Source organism: Melopsittacus undulatus, chromosome 6 (assembly GCF_012275295.1).
Source record: "Melopsittacus undulatus isolate bMelUnd1 chromosome 6, bMelUnd1.mat.Z, whole genome shotgun sequence".
NCBI lineage: Eukaryota > Metazoa > Chordata > Aves > Psittaciformes > Psittaculidae > Melopsittacus > Melopsittacus undulatus.
Window position 1 is genome coordinate 28,558,319 of NC_047532.1, and position 21,583 is coordinate 28,579,901.

Sequence of the window (21,583 nt, forward strand, 5' to 3'; positions counted from 1 at the left end):
ATACTGTATACAAACCAAACGAGACTCTAACCAGCTTATTTATTCAAACAGCACCAATGATCTATTCACTTTTGCTGTAGCTGACTCCTTTTGCATTTTCATTACAACTCTAATTTACAGCACAATCACTATAATTCCACCTTTTCTAGGTTTCTTGCTTCCTATCACTCCAAATTAAGGATTAGTTACACTCTCAAGCTATATTCTGATGTCAGAACAAAAGAGCCCTAAGATTATTAGCCCTTTCCACTGAATTCCTTGAATTCCTTGTACTGATGGATAAACCAGGGCAAACCTCTCCATTTTGCTTTGCAAATACATCTGATGCTAAGTAGATGCAATCCAAAGACAAGAGGGGCAACACATGCATCCTCATACCCCCAATCTCTTTTTTGTGCATCACGATAAAATTGTTGGCAAAGGTACATAGTACAGAGTTTAATACTATGAAGGCACTATTAAAGCTGCTGCCATTACCATGGCAGCAATGGAGGGGAAATATTTACATGCTGGAATTTGTGCAGTGGATACCAAATGGGGAATTTTGCTACCCAGTGACTCTATGGAAGTTCAATAAATCACCAAAGTTGGAAAGCTCAGGATTCCTTCACAGTCCCTTATCTGCCAACATGGAGCAATATTGTCCATCATATTTGAAAAATCACAGCAGTCAGGTGAAGCTCCCAACAACTGGAAAAGGGAAATATAACCCCCATTTTCAAGAAGGGGAAAATGGATGACCCAGGGAATTACAGACCAGTCAGTCTCACCTCTGTGCCTGGCAAAATCTGGGAGCAGATTCTGCTGGAAGGCATGCTAGGGCACATGAAAAACAACAAGGTGCTTGGTGACAGCCAGCATGGCTTCACTAAGGGGAAATCCTGCCTGACCAAATTGGTGGCCTTCTGTGATGGGGCTACAGAAATTATGGACGGGGTAGAGCAGTTGACGTCATCTACCTGAACTTGTGCAAAGCGTTCGACACTGTCCCACATGACATCCTTGTCTCTAAATTGGAGAGACATCAGTTAGACAGGTGGACCACTCAGTGGATAAAGAACTGCCTGGATGGCCACATGCAAAGAGTTGTGGTTAATGGCTCCGTGTCCAGCTGGAGACCAGTAACGAGTGGTGCCCCTCAGGGACTGGTGTTGGGACTGGTCTTGTTCAACATCTTTGTCAGTGACATGGACAGTGGGATTGAGTGTGCCCTCAGCAAGTTTGCTGATGACACCAAGCTGTGTGGTTCTGTTGATATGCTAGAGGGAAGGAATGCCATTCAGAGGGACCTTGACACACTTGTGAGGTGGGCTGATGCCAACCTCATGAAGTTTAACCATGCCAAGTGCAAGGTCCTACACCTGGGTCAGAGCAATCCCAGGCACAGCTGCAGGTTGGGCAAAAAGGAAATTCATGGTAGTCCTGCGGAGAAGGACTTGGGGGTGTTAGTCAATGAGAAAATGAACATGAGCCAGCTGCAGTGTGCACTCACAGCCCAGAAAGCCAACCGTATTCTGGGCTGCATCAAAAGGAGTGTGTGACCAGCAGGTCGAAGGAGGTGATCCTGCCCCTCTACTCTGCTCTTGTGAGACCTCACTTGGAGTATTGTGTGCAGTTCTGGTGTCCTCAACATAAAAAGGACATGGAACTGTTGGAGCAAGTCCATAGGAGGGCCACGAGGATGATCAGGGGACTGGAGCACCTCCCGTATGAAGATAGGCTTATAAGGTTGGGGCTGTTCAGCCTGGAGAAGAGAAGGCTGCGTGGAGACCTCATAGCAGCCTTCCAGTATCTGAAGGGGGCCTACAGGGATGCTGGGGAGGGACAATTCATTGGGGACTGTAGTGACAGGACAAGAGGTAACAGGTTGAAACTTAAACAGGGGATATTTAGATTGGATATAAGGAGGAAGTTCTTTACTGTTAGGGTGGTGAGGCACTGGACTGGGTTGCCCAAGGAAGTTGTGAATACTCCATCCCTGGCAGTGTTCAAGGCCAGGTTGGACAGAGCCTTGGGTGATATGGTTTAGTGTGAGGTGGCCTTGCCCATGGCAGGGGGGTTGGAAGTGGATGATCTTGAGGTCCTTTCCAACCCTAACTACTCTATGATTCTATGATTCTAAAACTGACTGCTCTCTGTCAAGCCATCAGAACTAGCTGTGAACTCTAGCACCCATTGCAATTGCTGGAGAATTGTGAACTGGGACATCAGTTATGGTCATTGGGTCAAGGAAGAAGTGTGCATGTGATAATAGTTTATTGCATGCCATAAAACACGACAAAAGGCACAAACTAAACTAGGACTAATTTTTCTCAATACATGCTTCCTAGAAGAAAAAGACAGAAGTATCTTCCACTCCACAGAACTGGAAGAAGTCCTAGCTAGACTGAGATGTGTGTACTGTGAAGGCAGATGGTAACTCAACTTGGCTAAGCTTCAGCAGATTGCAAAACTAAACTGGATGAGAATGTACCTAAGAGTGAAACTATAAAAATACAGTGACGTGTCCAACAATGGCTCAGTTTCCTAGACAGCTTCATAACAGGCCCCAGAAAAAGCATATTTCAAAGGCCCTTCTGGAAAAGCATGGTTTTTACTGTCTTGTTTTGTTGAATACAAAAGTTGTCAAATCCAGACTGTAAGTATTATAGAAAAAGTGCCTGATGGATTTTCAAACTGCCTTAGTTTAGCAATCCCAGAAATTATTGCCCACAAAAGATCATACATATTCATATTAATCATGCTCTCATCTAACAGTTCTCATGTAGTCTACTTCTGTGCCAGTCTGTAGCTATTTATCACTATTCAGACCTATATTCTGCATCCAGAGAATATAGACTCTCTGAACTGCTGGGGTTCTCCCTGAAGGAAGAGTATAGTATCATGCACTCAGTAAGTATTACCATGGGGATAAATAAAACTAAACAAAGGAAATTCTCAATTTACCAATAAAAAGTAAATAAATCATGGCAAACAAAAATAAAGCACTTACAGATATTTATGTATAAAAATTAGAAATACTGTCCTCTAATACTGATTTTTATTGATATAGTCTATTTTTATATTATAAACTTATGCTCTAAATAGTTCTGGTAGCATTTAAAAGGTAGCACTGTGTTAGTTTTGGTGCCATGACAGTGACATACACTTTGAAAAATATCCTAAGGATATGAAGTCAGGAGAATACATATTAAACTTTGTATTAAAGGCAATTTTTTTTTTCAGTTGAAAGCTGGACTGCCTGGTAATGTAAGATACTTTGTTTTCCCTTTCGAACGTTCAAGACAGCTCATTTATATTAAAAAAAAAATCTTTTAGGCAGAAATATCAATGTTGTTTAGTCCATCTTAACTAAGAAAAAAACTAGATAAGCTTAATTTGTATTCTTTAAAAGTTATCTTTCACTTTTACAGAATACACTCATAAAGACTATTCAATTTACTGATTTACTATTTGATTTACTATTCAATTTAATCGATTTACTATTTGATTACCAGAAATTTATGAAGTTTCTGATGAAGTATTTGTTCTGACAGACACTATTTACTGACAAACCAAGCAACCACAGATGAATAAAAATAGAAACTGATGAAAAAACTATACTGAGAATTTGATTGTCTAAACAAAAAATCCACAAGCAGGAAACTTTTATAAATGTTTGATGCCAAACTGTGAGAGTGTTTCTTCTGTAGCCACCAGGAAAAAGGAAATGCTCACTGAAAGCCAAGAAGTGGTTGGTATTTATTTACATGGCCTCCTACCCACATGCTGAGACAAGGCAGTTTCCAAGAAAGGGAAATCGTAAGGGTGCCTGTGTTTGAAGCTAACAGAGACAGCATGTCACATATGAGAAATCAGACCTAAATACTGCTTAGTTTTAGGAGAAAAGTACTACTGCCATATTAAAGCAAGGCAGCAAAACCCACAGCAACTTCCCTCCCCTCCACACCCCCAAAAAAACAAAGAAAAAAGATGCATATAAATGGAGCATGAGTTAATTCAACAGTAGATGAGCCCAACATCATTTTAGACTTAGCTCAATTAATATTATGTTATGGCAGAGTTAAAAAAGCTCCAGACGGGACTATCTGACATGTTTCCTATCCTGTGAGAGCCTGACAATGAAAGAAACAGGGTATGTATGAAGCCTGGGAGGAATGGGGCTAGGCACACTTCTACAAGTGACGACATGCACATAACTGTGGGTCCAGTTTGTCCCCCTTAGCATTTGTTCTTTTTTATTTATAGATTTTTATTTTTATAATGGGGCAGAGAATTTAAGCGTGACATGAGGGGAAAAAGCAGCACATGCTGATCTCATGTAGAGACTTTGCCTCTCTTTTTCCTACACACTCTAGAGGAGAAGGAAAAAGTGGGAGGCAGCATGGCCCATTCCTGTCTCTATGACATGAAAAAAAATCCCCATAATGCACCTTAGAAAAACAAACCAAACCTGCTAGCCTGGGGAGGCCTTTCCACCCTTGAGACGATGTTTCACCACTCCTGGGCATAAGTAGCACTCACATCCTTAATGGACTAGTTCTATTCTCTGACAGGCAAGTAAGCTGCCAGGAACTGACAGCATGATGTAAATATGCCATATTACAACTGCCCCTTCCTTATGCAGTGTTTAAATGTACTAAAAATAAATACTGCTGAAGTTCAAAATGGTACAAGGGATGTGAAAAATACAACAGCGGCTCCCTTCCCCCCAGCAAGGTCTCAGGCAGCACTTCCAATCTAATGAACTTCATTCCATTTTCTGCCTGAGGCAGAAATCATTCTCTGCTTTTGGAACTTCACAGGCTCCATCAGAACAGCAGAAGAATAAACCCTGGACACAATGTCAGCTAACTGGATTATGAGGGGAACAGAAAACCTTTGCTACATAGAAAAGAGACTGTTAAATTATTTCAGCTTCTTCCAGATATCAGAAGTGATTATCACTTTTATTTGTCACTTCAAGATGGTTGCTGTGCAAAAGCAGCATGCAGAGCAAATTCTACTCCACATTTTGTATCCTGAGAAACAGAAGCAAAATCCATGCAGGACAATTCCAAATATATGATGCTCAGATTCTGAAGGGCAAGTCTGACCCTGAGTGTTGAGCTAGTCAACACTTTCAGTTGTCACGAGGAATCGAGCCAGTCTGCTCACCATTTTGTTATGCTGTTTAGAACACCAGTTTCCAAACAGAGGGTCATGACAGTAGCCAAAATGTGTTTGTATCAACTGTGGGGACCACAAGTCCAAAGAAATCAAGCTCACAACTGAAAGTTCAGGCCACACTGGAAAACTGGGAACAAAGGCTGGTTTACAGAAGGATTCATTCTGTGCATCATTTGTACTGAAAGTACAACTCTCAAGAGTAATTACTGAACACTGATCACAAATATAAGTAGCCATTAAAAGACTCTTCTATCAGTATTACATGTTAGCAAGTTTTGGGCAAATGGGGCAAAATAGTGAAATCATAAACTGAGCAAGGACAATTTGAATTAAAGTTTGGGAACAGCAAATAAAAAGATACGCACTTACGACGCTCAACTAGATTTCCAGAATGACACTCTACTATTTACTGTCTGTACTTATTTCCACATTGGTAGCTCAAGCCTAATGCTTCCCTGACTCACAGATATCATGCTAGATGTCTCTGCAAGCAGCTAGTAACAGCAGGACATCATTAAGGTATCCTGAACTCAGCGTCTTAAAATGTGAAGGTGGAACACTAAAGCTGAGCAAAGCAGTTAAGCAGTGAGGCAGAAAACAATACCAAAGTGAAGATGTTCTACAGTAGTGTATTATTTTAGATGTCTGGATCACTACCCTCATTTTAGAGACAGAAACAGACACAAGAAACAGTGGCTTGTGAACCTGCTGAGCCTGAACAATCTATATTAAAGAAAGCAAGGAGAGAAAAACCAAAATGTATGGAAATGCTGGTGGTGAGCTGAAACTATGCCTGTTTACTCCTGAAAAGGAAAGGCTCAGATTTATTTACACCTTGAAGCTACTCTCACGGCCAGTATAAAATTCTGCCAGTGCAGAACAGCCTACTCTGGTGACATTTGATGCAAGTGCAAACTATTGAGATGCCTTATCTCAGCTTTTATAGCATATACATCAATATCAAAAAGTTAACCATATTCTAACTTTAAATACATCCAAGAGAACTTTACTGTATTCCTATTTCAGTTTATGTTTCACTCTCAGTTTAGAAAGCCACATAGCACCTTCAGAATGGTCTCGGCTTCACCACACTTCATTTAAAGCATACTCTGAACAATGAAGCATGAGATATTTACGTATTACTGTAAACTTTTGAAGAAAAACAAAGCAAGTTATTTTATTACAGACAATGTAGCAATGTGGGATTCAGGCCTGAACATGCTCCTGAGTACAGCTGTGAAAAATGTAAATTGTAAATTGTCTATAAAGTTAAAAAGGAGCTGCTTCAACAGAAAAACAATGCATGCATAAACATTTTAACATTTTTATGAAAAGCATAGCAAAAGAATACTTAATGAGTTGCAGATGAGAAGAGCATGTTTCTTCCACCTATGTACCTCTCCCTCCAGTCTTCTACAATCAAATCCTACATAGCTTAAGCTGTTGATGGGAAAGCACTGAAGCCAAGCGCTTCTCCAAGAATTTTCTTTTACCTTTGAAACCAGATTCAAACCACTATAGATTCAGATTCTTCAATAAAGCCAGCCACATTGGCATCAAGAAGCACTCTCACATGTACAGGTGATTCCTGTGTGCTCAAGGAAAAGTTTTCACACAAAAACTTTGAGCAAAAAATGAAAATATATTGTCTCACTTCCTGAGACACTTCCACAGACAGCTGGATTACACCCCCACGTTGCACTACCATTCTCCTTACTGCTTCGCTCTCACCATGTGCCAGGAGAACTTTAGTTGTGCTATACCACAAAGGATGGACATTACCTGGAGGCAATTTTATTACATGTGTCAATATATATATACTGACAAGAATAATTCAGTATGACATACTAAAGAGATGTCACATATAGATAGATAGATAGGTAGATAACTAAATACTAGCAAAGACACAGAAGAATCATTATGCAGCATTTGAGAGAGAGAATTCTAGGAAAATGCTAAAGAACAAAAAGGTAGCTCCATATTGAAAATCTCAATACAAAAATATGACAACAGGCAATAAGCCAGACAGAAGAAAGAAGCACAATGCAGAGACCATAAATACCAAATCTTTAATAGAATCTGCAGCTGAAAAAGACATGTCTGATGAAATAATCAAGCTCTTCCAGGTTTGAGTTACATAGTTAGATTTTGCAATTGTAATACCTTTTCTATGCAGTTATGTGTACTCCTGCACTTCCATTTTTTCCCCAGTCTATTTGTAACTTTTCCCACAACATATTGTTAAAAAAAATTCAAATGGCTTGTTATAGCTCTGGTGTTTCTTCTGAATTCAGCTATGGGATTAAACATGATGCTAATGTTAAATCAGTCATTAGTCTGGTCTTGTCATTCACTTTAATGTGTTATTAATTTCCCAGAGTGTTTTTCTCTTGTACGAACTAGAAGTATATTCATTTCTGCATTTTCCTTCTGCACAAACTTCTTCAGGAATAGAACCACAAGGCTTCACAGCTCTGTATTTGAAATACTTAATCTTTTTGAGAAATGGTTACTGGTGTATTTTTTGGAGTTTACTATCCTGCTACATTTCAAGACTTCACAGAAAGCCACCAATACTACATGATAGTGTAATATGTCTCTCCACCATTACTTTGTAGCACAGCTATCCAACCTTGAGGGTTTAAAGGGTGCTGAAGCTGCAGCTTGCATTCATACAGCACACACCAAGCAGAACCTCACAATCTACCTGCTCAGAACTGGGCAGCCCTGAATACAGTACCTAGATAAACAGCTTTCCCATCATCCATTTCTCATTTCCCTCAATAATGAGAGGTAGCTGTGCAGGCATCTCATTGTGTTAGTGCAGAGCCTGAATGGCTAGATTAAAAATAAAATAAAAATCCAGTTATTTCACTGGAACTTCCTGTACCTTTCATGATCAGTGTGTCAAACAGAAGTGTAATAGTTTCTGGAATATATAACAAATGCAACATGATTTAAGATTGCACTTCTTCAAAAGAGGTGTTTATTATCACAAGTACAAGGACTGGCTGGTCTTTCATTGATCTGTGCTGTGGGGATGTACTGTCAGTAAAAGGATCAATCTGAGAAAGGGCCTGATGAAAAGGAAATATCTGGTTAGCTCTTATTAGTTAGAATCTTGAAAGGTCATTTTGAATTTGGGAAATCTTGTCTGGGAAAGAAGCCAGCAATTCCTCTGGACTGAAGTGGTGCTAGCATTTAAAATTGAGAGAAAGCCCCGACTGATGAACCAGTTGACAGTCTGGAAAACTTCTGCTGAATGCATTTAGTGGCTGCTCTGAAGGTAGAGGGCGAGAAAAAAAAGAATCCTTTGACTTTCTATCCCTTTCACTGAAGCCTGCTTATGACAGCTTGTTTTTCTCTACTGCTGCTCGAGTTTTTATTTTTCACTCTTCACCTACTACAGATCATCCAACAACCACAATGGTTTATGGGAGCAGTAGTGCAGAGTGAAGGGCTTTGGTGCAGTATCTCTGTGCTGGCAGAGGGCTCAGAGTTACAATGACATACTAGTTCCTAGGAGATACGGCTTTTTATTCATACTGTTTACAATTTTTCTTATTTCACATGCCTGTAAGAATACTTTTATTATGTATGTACACATTTTGAAAAAAAACAAAAACCCAAAGAATAAATACCACCACCAAAACAAACAAAAAAAAACCCTAATAAGTTTAATTGTATTTTCAGCTTCCTGGTCTCCCTTAACTTAGAGTTAATAGAATAGTTAAGATTGGAAAGGACCTCAAGATCATCTAGTTCCAACCCCCCTGCCGTGGGCAGGGACATCTCACACTAAACCATATTACCCATGCATATAAAAAGAAAGTCTCTCATTTACAAGCCTTCTGAAATTCCTTGGTAGATACATGAAGAAGATACACTTTTGCAATAGTACCCTTGTTTTCTGCTGGAAGGGTCTTTCTTAAAACTCTTTTAGCTTTTGAATATATTTTATTTTCTATAAAATGAACCCAAGAAAAGCTCAAACTCAGGAAGCCATCAGATACTTTTCTTTGGATACCTATTGAAGTATGTGGAGAGACACTAGATCCTTTGTGTGTACGCATCCGTGTGTGTGGAAAGAAAAAAGTCCTTCTCACTAAAATCAAAATTATAAATATGCGATTACATAATTATATAAAAAGCATTAAGCAGGATTTTCCTGAGGCAACACATCTGTCTCTGCAAGACTCCTGAAGATGCAACAAAATACACACAAATTAGTTCATGGCTTTTATGCTGCCCTACTTATTTGTTATCATTAAAAGCTTTCAGACAGTAATCAATTTCACTGTGGTGGAGATTACTGCAAAATGCATTAAGAAGTTCACGCTTGTGGCAATGGTCACTGAAAATATTTTGGAAAGCATCCCAGAAGTATAAGACTTTTTCCAGACATCCGAGAGAAACTCTGCTATGACAGAGCTTCTGGTATCAAGACTTCCCCCACCACCTCTCCCTTTTTTATAACAGCATTTCTGAAAGGTACATTTCAACTTTCTTTTTTTTTTTTATTAGCAATCCAAGATATTTGGATAATGGAAAACACTGACTTCTGAGACAACTGCCTGAAGAGATCTCCCCCCTTGGTCTACATAAAATGTATAAATATACGCTGGCTTCCTAATTTCAAAGAAATACTGTTGATATATAACAAAAGAATGAGAAAGCCACCCACGTACTCTACCATAACAACATTTCGGGGGGGGGGGGGGAGAGGAAGGGAAGGTGGGGTGGTATTTTTAAAATAAGTAGCCCTGGGGATGTCCCTGTGTTAAATAAACAAAGAAAATTAAATACATATTAATCATCAAGCACTATTTCTACTTTGCATCAAGGACGTTACCTTCAAATGCTAATAACACATACCATCCAATGTTCAAGACAGTGAGTTTTGAAATGTGTCTCAGAATCCTAAATTAATTATGATGATGTGTAGGAAAACCTGCAACCCTCTGCCACTGGAAATTAATAGCTATTAGATTGATGCATCCTTAGAAACATTCATCAGGGAGACCGTTTCCATGAAACTGTCACAGACTGAACCACTCTTGAAACTCTTAGCCAACATTGTTCCTCAGACTTACCTTAAATTGTCTCTAGATTGTAACCCTCTAAATACAGAAGTCACTTCACAGTGTACATCATCTGCCCCAGTAAGTACTCGAACATGAGTGGGGATGGAAGACTTATCATAGAAAACCCTGAACAAGAACTGAACTGAGAAGGAACCTTACAAACATGGGCATGGGAATGTGGAGAAAAAAGTGAGTAGAACATCCATGTCATCATGACACTGTTAGCCTTGAGAACAGTCAAGAGCTGAGGACAGTGACAAAAGATGCAACATCAAAGCATTCTTTAAAGATACTGTCATTTAAAAAAGTGACTGCAAGGTGCTAGGCAGTGTTAGTCTGAGTCCTACCTTTAAGAGTATGTGGAGAGAAGTGTGTGTGGGACAGCTGTCAAACACGGTAGTTTTCAATCTGCAGATGCTGCATATTAAATGGAAACATCCGAGTACTGCTCACTGACAAGCAGCTCTTTCCTGACAATGGTATGCTGTCTTTTTCACATCTGAGTGCTTGTACCATGAAGGACACGCAACACATAGCTAGCTATTTTGACTGTGCTGCTCAGCCATTCACTTGCACCAGTATAAAGTGAACAGACCTCCTGTTCCAGTACCCTAAGGGGAAAGTATGTCAAGCTTACAGAATACCTTAACAACAAGCAACTGAAACAAAGGAACTTTGTGACATGCTCCCTTTTAATACCATGTCAGATGGTGTACTTAGACAGATGTTAAGAGGGGGTACCACAGACTGGAGAAGCTTAGAGCATCTGATCTGGAAGGGAAGAGACATCCTCAAACAGAACCACAACTGTTCAAGTGTCATCACTGCCATTTTCTGTGATGGCAGAACTTGATTATTGACAGATTACCTTTGTTGTTTCATACATGCTCACCTTTGTGTCCCTGATGAATCAGTGACAGGATAATACCCATACTCCAAAGTTTTAGGAACTGCCAAACACTTGACACTGAAGACAGTTCTGCAGGCCCAGAGCTGACAGTGCTTACGGCCAGTAACAGATTATCCAAAGCTATGTTTCCCGGCCAGCTAGAATAGAGCACATAGCTAAGAAACAGGCTAGAGAAACAATCTGCAAGCATAAACTTAAAGCAAATCTTCAGTCGTGTGTTATTAGTTTCACTACATTGGAGGCAACAGCTAGAGAATTCTCCTAAGAGACAATCACAGCCAAGACCTATGAGCAAAGTAGGACTCCCACTGTGCAGTGCGAGAGGCACTGGATGGAAGTGGGGTGCTGAAGTTAGGACACAACATCTGTGATGCTTCTGGCTGCCAGATTAATTTTCACCAAAGCAGCCACAAAAACTCAACTCAACCAGAGACTCCATCATCATTTCTCACAGCAATGAGCACAAAAACTGGGCAATGAGAGTACCTCTAAAGAGTATCAGCACCTGGGAGAAGGAGGCATTTCCCTTACTTCTGCATGGTGGATGAGGTCTTCAGTAACTGCCAGATTAAGAATCTTGCAATTTTGCTATCGCAAAATAACATTCTTACTAATAATCTAAAAGTATATACTTTTAATTGTTTTTCTACTTTTCTCTGTACCTCTTCCAATCCAAACTAATGCCAAACCTTGTCTTTGATTGCCATGACATTTAAACACGTAATTTCTCCTCTGTATAAAATAACATCATCTTTAAAAAATTCCAGTTCTCCCATGCCTGGATTCCTGCAATCAAGTATTATTCAGATTCATACCTAACACCCTCTTTTATTCCATGGTGTGTGCTTAGGGAGGAAAATACAAATTGAATATACCATTGTGCAGACTAGAAGTTGTGTTAAGATGACAAACACCTGTATTCACTTAATCATCTCTGTTAGGATACTGTCAGTTGGACTCCTCAAGAACACAATTAGTGAAGGAGCTCTTTTTTAACTATAAAAAAAAAAATCCTCTAATCAAAGACCAAAACAGTCATAAGAACTACCTTTATCATGCTCTAAAAATTTGCACCACGCAGCTTGAGTTGCTATTGTTGGTGAAGTGATATTATGAAAATAGGATTTTAAAGAATCATAAACACAATGTATATTTTTGCTCCAGCAGAACTGTCTATACCTGCTTAACTTCAGCTGTTTCAAAGAACCTAGGAAATGTACAATGTCTTAGAAATTTTCCAGGAGTTTCAGAAGTGTAAACAAACAATGACAATGCAAGAGGTAGTAACATTATTGCTAACACAGAAAAGACAACAAAACAGGCATATTGAAATCTGAAAGTTACAACATGCCTGCAAAAACACTGACTTTTTATAGTGTACAGTTGTATTACATGAGAGAAAGTTTACACCTCTGCTTCTGTGGCAGAATGCGAAATATTTATTATGAAACATAGCACTTCCTCAGGAATATATACTTCCTCAATGCTGACTCAAACTACTGACCATCAATACACTGGCCCTAAACTTACAGGACACTATTATGTTTGTGAAGAATCACTCCAAAGTACGTACACTGATTCTACATAACAATGACATACGACACTGAATTCCCAGACAGTCAGTCAAAGTTCTGGGCAGGAAACCAAATTCCATGCCTTTTTTTCCCCCCCCTCTTTAAACACTATGTCAAAACACTTATTACTTGTTACTTGTGCTTTGGAAGATATACTCCATTACTCCCCAGCGTCTTATCTTTTACAGATACTACAACCAAAAGGAACTGCTGCTGGAAAAAACATATTACAACTGTTTTCTAACACTGACGTACTGAGGTTGTTTCAAAGTGAAAAAGGCATGGTGACAACAAAAATCCAAGTAAAAAGAAGACAGTTAACTTAAAATATAGGTACATACTCAAATTTCAGAAAGGAATCTGGAATAGTGAAACAACCTATCAAGTGCTAAAACTCCCAAGTTTATAATTTACCACACATAAATTCATTTTAGCATCAATTCTGAAAAGTGAATTTATACAACTACGCCTTGCTGGTATAAACTGTCTCATTAGTATTCAGTAAGCTTATTTCACTCACAGTTAATTCTAATATGAACAGAAATCATCTTTTAGTGTGTTCTAAAGTAAAAAATAATATGTTAGATAAAAGTTTTTCCTCTCATTTTGCTTTCTAGACACCCAAAGATATAAAGCAGGGACGACATCATATTGCAAAGTTGTCTGTGCAACAGGATTTCAAAAAGTACAATACAAAACAAAGAAAACATTTTAACTAGTTCACCCTCTGCCCTCCAAAAGCCTCAGAAATGCTGAAATTAAATGTTGAAATAAAACGTTTATTAAAAATACTCCAAGTCTGCCTAAGAGCTATTTAAACATCGTATTCAGCAATTTGATTTTCTCTAATCTTTTTTACATTTATGTTACCCAAACAGCATGTATATCCTAATCATTTTCTCAATTCATTTGTTTTGCTAAAATAATATTTTATTTCCCTTGTAGAAAATTCCCAAGGTTATAAAAATAAGACTGTCTAGCAGTTTAGATTTGTTTTAAATGTCTAATAATATATTACACTTGAATAGTTTCAAATAATGAGGTTTTTATACCAATGCATTACAAAACTATATAATTACTATTAGAAAAAGTAATAAAAATATATAAAATACAAAATAAATTACAGAACTATTGCCATTACTCAAAAAAAAACCTACCAAAACCAAACAAACCAAAAAACAAGCACACTAAACATCAAAAAATCCCACATCACTGAAAAACTATCAAAACCAAGTGTTATAAGCTTGGCAAAGTTACAGTTAAAAGAAATTCACATTCCCTAATGGAAACAGAATACCTCAAATACATTTCAATCTGGCCTGAAATTGCACTTTAGAGATGGGGAGGAAGAGAATGTAATTCAGACACAGGAAAAAAAAAAACAACAAACAAAAGAACAAGTTAGTCTACGAACACAAACCTTAAGATTTTAAACTCAAATTCATTTGACAGCTGCACAGAGCCTTGACAGGTGAGCCCCTATTCCCCTTGCATTCATTGCCAGCTCCCCATTCAACTCTCACATCTCCTGCTGAGGACATTTGGTGAGAGAAGTGCTTTTAAAGATAGAAACTACTAAAATGCAAAGACAACTTTGTCCAGATATTGTATATGGACAAAGACCACTACTTCTAAGGACTTTTGGGGAGAAGGTCACTTTTTCCAAAGAGACTGAAACTATATGTCAAGTCTTACAAAGTAAGCACTACTTCCTTCTTCAAGGTAAGTGAAGATGGGAACACAGTGGCCTTTGATGTTTTCAGCAGTCATAGGCAAAATCCCAAACCCTTTTGAAACACCAGGGTACAAGATCATCTCAAAGAGAAACACAACATGGAATTTTTCTTATGCTCACTGAAAAGGAGGAAAAAATTGTATGTAGTAACAGATGTGTGCACCTTAATCTAAAATAATTATACACTAATTACCATTGGTTTCTAAATTCTCTCATCTTAAGCAATGCGGTTGAAAAGATCATCATTATTTCATTACTTGGATCATTTAGCACAAAATAGACTGACGTAAGGTGCTGAGTTTCATAAGAACATGTATCTGATTAATTTGAATTAGGCTGTAAGTTCACAGTTTGCTCCACTAAGAAAATTCGCACTGCCCTCATACATCTACACAGAAAAAAAAAAACTGCTTAAAAAGAAAAAATATGTTGATTACAGAATTACAACACTTGATCCTTATTTACACATATCCTAAAGAAGAGCTGGGAGTGCGGGGGAGAAGAGTCTACTGAGAAGGCCTTTCAAGCAGTTCAGAGTATCTCAAAGATGAAAATGAGAACATAGAAAGACCTACTGATAAGTATAAAACACAGTGACCTGAACAGGAGGCTGGAGAGCTGGGAGCAAGGTTCACAAAGGGTTATGGAAGAAACTGCTGCACAGATAAATAAAATGTTTGTGGACTGGCTTACTAATGGCACAAAAAATAAACAGGAAAAGCTAGAAATTACAGAATCAAGATCATTATTTAACTAATCTAACAGAGACTGAGTGGAATAATTCATATAATCTGGAACACTGACATATCTTTATGTTCTTGTCTAGGAAGTCAGAAAATAATTGGGAAAGCATCATTTTTCATATGCAAAGCACATGTATTGATGTGGGGTTGATACCAAACAGACAAAGAGGCGTTCTAAGCTCCTGGAGGTAAGTAAGGAACAAAGAAATGTGCATCACCATGGCTAGGACTTTCAGTGATCACTATAATGATTCATGGTACAAGACTTGATGATAATGAGGTATTTTAACTAAAAGAAAGACACAATAGAAAAAGCTGACCCACTGCTTGGTTGAGAAGGAGACATATTAACAGGAGGTTAATAGGTTTTTATGTTGAGAAAGCTCCAGTATTCAATCCGTCTTTCACATTACTCTTCACTAAAAAGCTTTAGAAGCAGTAAAAATTATTATGTTTAGATTCCTAGGGGAATAAAAAGTTAAAGAAAATGAATCACCAGTATAAACTTTTAAGTTTATAATATACCCCCTCATTCTTTCAGTTCTTTCAAGTGCCTCAGTTTTGAATCAACAGCTTAAAGTCATAAGAGTAAAAACTGCAACTTATATATGTAAACCTCTTATCTAAATTACATACAGTGAACAGAAAAGCAAACCTGACTTAAAAAGCATAAGAGTTCCTTGGAACTAAGCCCTCCTCTTACCCTTATTTACACTGTACCTAGCATCTTTGCTGTAGAGACAACACACAGTCTTCATTGAAAACACAGCCTAACTCACAGATTCTCAAATGGTTTTCTATTTTAAGCACATTATCTTTTCCTCTCTGTTCTACTCCAGTGCAGAAAATATTGCATGCTCTAGGGCTGTATCCACTAGCTCTTCCTCTCCAAAACTGCTTTTTAAAGTCCCAGCTCCCATGTCATGCTCCTCAGGAAGGTGCTTGGAGTGGTATGTTAGACGCAGCTTGGCAGAAGTGCTTGAGCCAGAGGCATGACAATGGCTTGAAGGACAGAACTAAAGAACTCAATTTACTAGAAAGCTGTAACTACTTATCAGTGCAGGGCTGAAAGGCAACAGCACCCTGTGCTTATCAAGCACAAGAACTGCTGGTCTGCAGAATAAGCTGCAACTACAAATCAAACACAATGAAGAGGGGCATTGCCTTTCCACCACACAGTGGCAAGTCCAGCTGAGCAGAAGACTCAATCCATAGAGGTACTTTCATCTTATAGAGAAGAGGTCAACATTTGGTTCAGCTCCAAACACAAAAGGGTCAAGACTCCGGAAAATAATGCACCACACCTTCCTTTATTCCCTCCTGACTGGGTACTGGCCTAGGCCAGGATCAGCTATTCATCTAGTACATTTGCTACTCATTTGCTAGGACAGAGTTTTGGTCCATCAGCTCAGTGGCAAATAATATGCAGACAAGCATCATTTCATACATCTTACCCGAGGGCTACAGGAACATGCGCACCATACACAGCAAAGAAGGTCACTAGGGAAATAGCAGAGAACTACGAATTCCAGGTTTCATGCATCTTCTGCCAATAAAGTGTTGGTCATCCCCAAATTAAGCTTGTTTTATAAACTAAACTGTTGACATATTTATTTTGTCATAAGCAGGGAGCAACACAACTATAAATGTCTGAAGTCCTTGTTCACATTTATACCTCAGATGCCTGAAGGCACTTTTTCTGCTCCCACAGTGTGGAATGCCCTCCCACAAAGCACCCGTGTGGAATCTTCAGAGGCTGTTTTTGAAAAGCATAATAAAAAGGCATTTCTTGTTAGAGTTTCTGTTGTTAGCAGCATAGCTTATTGACCACTTTTGTGGATGCACTTTCCATAGTTTTTCATACAGATGGGATTTCATATGTGTAGTTACCCATTACAAAAATGTAACTGAAAATGCATAGTTTTCAACAATGAGACAAAGGAAGAAGCAGGCTTCTCTCTATGTGAGGATGTACCAGCATCTCAGCATTAATTACAGCAATTAAACTGTCCAGTGAACCTGTCTTTACCAACTTTTTTCCAGATTTAAAACCAGATGTAAAAACCATCTTTCATTTAATTTGAATATTCCAACTTGGGTAGAATATATAGAAATAGATATTTTGGCAACTGGTTGCTAATGAGCTTTCTTAACTCTTGAAAGCTGTTCTTGCAATGCTTTTCCTACAGTATTTACAATTAAAAGATGAGATTAGAAAAAAGGCTAAAATCCTTGTTCATCCGGCAGCAGAAAACACTAGATCTTGTTTGTGCAGGAAATGTTCTTAAACAGAATTCACCAAACAAAGCTTCCTGAGAATCCACTTTCTTGTTGGCTTCACCTCAGTCTTTTTGTATTTCAGCAGTACAGTAAAGGGTTAAGTAAACCCATCTACACTACAACACCCATTGCCATACTCCACCCTTCAGGGCTTCTAACTTTACCAAAAAATGCAGCATTTTTAACCCATTGTTGAGCACTAGCATTTAAATGCTTAGGCAACATTTTTTTCCTTTATGCATTTCATAAGGGATCTAAGCACTCTAAATATTAATCACTAAATTTATATTTTACAGGGAAGATGTATTTTATGGGTGAGAGAGTTTGCAAACAAAGAGATATTAATTTGATGTTTTAATTTAAAACAAAACCAATACTGTATTCAGTACTGCAAGGTTCTCACTGTTCCTCTAAGTACCCAACTACCATTCTGTAGCTTTAAAATTAACTTTCTATGTTTGAAAATATTGTTTTCTTCAACATAAACAGAAGATGAAACCAAACAAGTGACTGACTTTTGCATTTCCTCTGTGAAAGTTCATAAAGAGAAGATTCTTTAAACAAAGTGCATACTTAAGCTATGACCTCCACTGATGCCAAGCATCCTTGAGACTAAGAATTCAGTGTGGTTCCAGGAATCCTTTCCTATGGATGCCCCCAGCTGCATCAAAAAAGAAAAAAGTAACCCATGCAAGATAAATAGTTTCATAAAGCTAGGGAGTAAGCCAAATGCTGCCCAACCATCTGATGTGGGGACTGCAGTAGTCCATTAGATTTAGCTCCTCTAGCATCTGGCATTTGTTGCTTTCACAATCACACTGATCTGATTCAGGACAGGAATTGCTATTTCTCAAAATGCCATCAAATACACAATGTCAAAAGCAGAGGGGTTTTTTTTTCTTAGCTTTCTCATTATGAAAGGTTTGTTGACATCTAACAGATAACAAAATTGCAGACTGAAGTCTGATCTTACCTTGACAATATCTCCTTACAGTGAGTTTAACAAGAAGATAAACAGTAGAAACAGGAACTGAATCATAGCTTTAAACTTTTCATTTTATGTTTTAGTTGACAAGACTATTATTTCCTGTTTAAACCACTACATTAAGTTTATTTCTCACTTGTTAGCCTGGTAATAAAATTGAAAAGGCACTGCAAAAGTGGAAAAACAAAAGGAAAAAATTTAGATAAACAGAATGCTTATTAGAAATATGGATTATCACATGGGATGTCTCCCATAAAAGATGATGTGTCACATAAGAGCTAGTCACTACATTAATAAGCAAGGATTGACTAGAAGTTATAGGAAATAACTTCTATGAACTATGTGAACAAATATTAACTATGAACAAAACTAACTATATGAACAAGTAACAGAAGAGATACTGTATGCAGTCCTGTAATCTATTATCTCATCTGCTGTGATTAATCCCACACTATTAAATCAATCAAGAACAGTCCAATTTGTACAACCCTTATTTTCAGACTGGAATCATTGTCATCTCTTAAACTGACGCCCATCCTCATATCATCTCCAGTCTTTTCTCATTAAGTGACTCCATGGATGAGAAAATGACAAATTTAACAGAACACAAGTGTACACCAGATCATACTTAAATTATTTCTTTCTATTCCTGATTCAGTCTGTTAATTTTGTTGAGGCTCCATTCTAGCAATCAGTAAAATAGATGTGCTCTAGCTAAGGTCCCATATGACAACACTTCCTTTGAAATGCTTGTTTCTCATCATGGAAACCTTTCCTAACTGGAAAAGAAGGGCCATGATCACTTATTCAGGATTCACAGAAGCCAGATAGCCAAGTCAAAGCTCTTGCAGACAGACTGGAGGCAAGTCCATACCAGCCTCCATCCACAGGACACACACAGTGCTTCCTTGCACACATGTTCTTTGGTAGATAAAAGATCAATAACATATCAGTTATGATGTGTACACTCACTCTCTACCTGTCTTTTCCCACTTAGGCCTACAGGAGCTTCAGTGAGGCCAGAGAGAGCACAGTTACTACTCACGCTGAAAATGGCATCAAGTTTTGGAGACATAAGGCTTCAGGAATATTCTCATTCTATTCCAATTATATATGCCAAGATGCCATCATGACAAAACCCACTGAGCTATGGCTTATAACTGATGTATATTCACTCCCTTGAGAAGAGAGAACATTACCTCCAGTGGTGATGACAACCATGTATAAAGACAGACAGCAAGACTTGAAATACAAGCAAGCTATTAGGCAATTTCACAGTTCCATCTATTGCATGGGCAGATAGTGGTCTGTGCCTTCGTTAGTGGCAGATAAAGGACATTAATGCAAAAGAAAACATTATGGTAATTCTTCCAAAATAAGGGTGTTCAAATATTAGTGCCTTTCATTTACTGTTATAATAACAGACAGAATGAATTTAAATAACATTTCTTTAAGGATCTGACCTACAAGTAAGACAATCCCCAAATGAAGAGGAGCTAAAGAGTGCATCTACTGTACAATTTCCCAGTGGCAAGTTATCTACAAATAAAAATAGTAATGCCTTTTCTCTATAGACCAGAATAAAACTGCCTTCAAAGTTATGGGGTGGGGAGAGCTTCCATGCAGAAGACAAAAACATTCATGACAACTATCAGCCTGATGTTTTCTGATCCCCTTCCTAATAGTTTCTGCTCTGGTACATATGTTGTGCTCTGACTGCCAAGACAATAATTCTGTTGCCTCAGCTAATAGAAAATAGCTTCCAAAAATCAAATTATTATTTAAAACTACTGGGAAGATTTAATAGGCTAGCTCACTCACCCAGGCAACTAAAATGAGCAATTACCAAAATACTTCAGCCAAAAAATGCAATAGTTATTAGGTCCATTACTTGTGGTTAATAAAGGAGAGATAGCTCAATAGAACTAAGCTGCATTCTGATTACTGGTAAAGATTTGCATTCAGATTTGTGGGTCTATGATGCAACAGGAGCAGATGGTGGTAGGCATACCTAAGAAATGCAGATATTGTCAGTCTAATCCTAGTCTTCAAAATCCACAAGAATCAAATATACTTTGCTAGACTGGCCAATACTGTGAAATTAAATACAGCATCACCTATTTTAAGGACAGAAGTGAACAAAATACAGGAAGCATTTTTGTCAGCATTGTATCATTCTACACACAGCGACTCTGATCAGATACTGAGCACAAATCTGGATGTCGGATAGATCTGGTTTCAGCCAGGTTAGTGAGCCCTAACTTTTAATAAGGTTAACATAAGTACCTGTGCAGGTGTGGTAAAACGTGCTTTCAGTTCCAGAACAGCTGTAAGCTTAATGAGCAGCATAATATGACACGACACCACCCAACTGCCCTTACTCCAAGTGTGGCAGTTGAATAAACTGTGCCCAAGGACATACCTTCAAGCCTCTCTTTGCCAACCAGGGCACTGAATGTGCAAGCCAGTTCATAGGCATATAGGTGAGCAGGAAAAATGCCTTTTGAGCACCCTCTGATTCTGAAGAACAGCAGCAGCAAGTGACTACAACAACACTTAAGTATGCTATGAATAACTTTTACAAGATATTCTACAACTAGATCAGCACTCAGGCACAAGAAATCATTTCATTCAGGTCTGTATGGCACACTTGAAATTAACTGAACTTACACAGACCATGTGATCACTACAGAGCAGAAATGCTACCATACCTGCTGTGGACACAGCTTTGTAAAATAGTTCCACAACTCCACACTAGAGGCACTAAATCCCACGATTAAGAACATACAATGCGTCTTGGAAAAGCATTCAATAGTCACTGTGGTATGCATGAACCCATACGAGGATCCAACAGCACTGTAGAATATGGGCCAACTCCAAGCTGTATACAGTAATTATTAACTAGAGCTTTGGGCAGTATCTCACAGGTTTGTTTGCTGGACAGGGCAGCTGAAGTCAGTTCTTTAAGCTACATGGGACTCATCATTCTAACCAGGTGGTTGTGATTTGCAGAGTCTTCACAACACTTGCTCTCCTTGTTGCTTTTTTTCTCTCTGCTTAAGGTTGATACCACATTTTGTTCGTTGCTTTTGTTATTTTTGTT

General features: G+C 38.3%; 1 protein-coding gene across 6 annotated transcripts in view; it reads right to left on the bottom strand.

Moving 5' to 3' along the window:
• DNM3 (dynamin 3) overlaps window positions 1-21,583 on the bottom strand; it is a 180,095-nt gene that overhangs the window by 69,127 nt on the left and 89,385 nt on the right. The gene's annotated exons all lie outside the window — the stretch shown is intronic.